Below are 2500 nucleotides of genomic sequence, written 5' to 3' on the forward strand. Positions count from 1 at the left end.
ATTGTCTCCTCTCTTGTGGTTGTCCATGTTCCGTCCTGTTTTTCTAGCATTTTGAGGGAGTGGTCGGTTGTGGTTCCTGCTCTTAGTATTTTATATGCTATTTCCCATGGGTATCTATTTGAAGTCTCCTGCTAGTATGAATGGGTTTGTTATTTCCTCTATTTTCCTTGTGTGTCTATTTAGTCTTTTATTCCTGTTGCCCCCTGGTTCGTCGTATATATTGATGATGTATATTGTTATGTCTTGTACTTGTATTTGGATGGTTGTGGTATTCTCGTCGGTCATAGAGGTGATCGTCATCGGTTTGTACTTAGCCTTTGTGATTGTGCATGTTTTACTATGTTTATTGTGTCTCGTCATTATGTAGTTGGGAGGTGGCTTTATGTCGTGAAATGGTTCCTGTATTAGGATTATGTCGATGTCTTGATCATTGCATGTTTGGAACAGCTGGTCTGTCGCTCTTCTACCTTTCCCACTGTTATGCTGTATAAATTTTATTGTCATCTATGTTGGTGTGTTTCTAGTTTGTCTTTTTTTTTGTGTTTGTGTGTTTCTAGTTTGTCTTTTGTTTTGTGTGTGGGTTTGTTTTAGTAGTTAATATTGCGTCTGATCTCGTTCAGTTTTTTTATGTAAATTGGGCAGTTTCATGTCTAGTTTGTGGTAATCTAAGCAGTCTACAGTTGTGGCAATTTACGTCTATCGTTGTGCATGTTTTTGGGTCATGCGCGTCTCCGCACCGGAAACAGGTATATGTTTGGTCAGTACAGTATTTGGCCGAGTGTCCGTATCTACTGCATTTGAAACATAGGGTTACTGAGACGTGTTCCTGCGTGTAAAGTTTCGTCAGGTCGATGTAGATGTATCCTTTTGACATGATTGCCCTGAAGATGTCCGCTGGGCATTGAAGCAATATGTTTTCCTTGTAAGGGTTGCGACATGGTCTACTTCCGAGTCTCTTGCATTCTGTTTTGATCCTATTCCCGAACTGCTGCTGTAGATCCTCGTTTTCATTTAGTATATCCTGCAATAGGTCTCCGTCTTTTATTCCTTTTTGTGCGCCTGTGATCAATACTATCGGGTCTTGTTGTGTCGTCATTGATTTTGTTTTAAGGTTTGTGTTATTTTCTAATTTTTCTTTTATTTTTGTTTGTGTATCTCTATCTTTATTCACAAGTATTATTCCGGTTTTGGTTCTTCTTATGGTCTCTATCTCTGATGGTATAATTAATTTTTTGACAATATCGAGAGCTACCTGAGGGTCCTCTGTGTCGTTTTTGACCAGGGTCTCGAAAACTCTCGGTATTTTCGGGGGGGAATTCCAGGTAGGCATTGGTAATTGTGATGCTTGTGCAGCTATTGAGGCGTATGTCCTTGTTGTGGGTGGTGTCAGTGGGTTTATGGTGTTATTCTGATGGATGGTTTGAGGGTATGGGAGTGTTGAGGTATGCGTCTTGTTCGGTAGTGATGACATTTGATCCAGTCTGCTTTCTAGGTTATTTATCTTGTTTAAGATGTCATCTAGTTTGTCATTATTGTTGTCCTTACTCTTGTCTTTGTTGGATTTTAGTTTGTTGTCTATAAAACGGTGTTTAGTTTGTCTTCTGGCCGGCAGAGGGCGCTAGTGTCTATTAAACCGTGTTAAGTTCGGTGACTGGCCGGCAGAGGGCGCTAGTGTCTATAAAAAGGTGTTTAGTTTGTCGTCTCTCCGGCAGAGGGCGCTAGTGTCTATAAAACCGTGTTCAGTTTGTCGTCTGGCCGGCAGAGGGCGCTAGTGTCTATAAAACCTTGTTCAGTTTGTCGTCTGGCCGGCAGAGGACGCTAGTGTTTATAAAACCGTGTTAAGTTCGGTGACTGGCCAGCAGAAGGCGCTAGTGTCTATGAAGCGGTGTTTAGTTTGTCGTCTCTCCGGCAGAGGGCGCTAGTGTCTATAAAACGGTGTTTAGTTTGTCGTCTCTCCGGCAGAGGGCGCTAGTGTCTATAAAACCGTGTTCAGTTTGTCGTCTGGCCGGCAGAGGGCGCTAGTGTCTATAAAACGGTGTTTAGTTTGTCTTCTGGCCGGCAAAGTGGAGTGGAGATGTTTTGTATTTAGAAGCCGTCCGAGGTGTATCTATCACATAAAAGTGTTATGAAATTAGATCGCCGCTCGATGTATGAACGTACGAGGTGTATTATATAAAAGTTGTATGAAAATATTAACGATAAAGAAAAAAAGTATTATGAAATTGGATGGCCGCTCGATGTATGAACGTCCGAGATGTATTATATAAAAGTTGTATGAAAATAGTAATAATTATGAAAAACAAAGTATTACGAAATTAGCTAAGTTCGGTGACTGGCCGGCAGAGGGCGCTAGTGTCTATAAAACGGTGTTTAGTTTGTCGTCTCTCCGGCAGAGGGCGCTAGTGTCTATAAAACCGTGTAAATTTCGGTGACTGGCCGGCAGAGGGCGCTAGTGTCTATGAAACGATGTTTAGTTTGTCGTCTCTCCGGCAGAGGGCGC

The sequence above is a fragment of the Diorhabda carinulata genome, chromosome 10 (genome assembly GCF_026250575.1).
Source record: "Diorhabda carinulata isolate Delta chromosome 10, icDioCari1.1, whole genome shotgun sequence".
NCBI lineage: Eukaryota > Metazoa > Arthropoda > Insecta > Coleoptera > Chrysomelidae > Diorhabda > Diorhabda carinulata.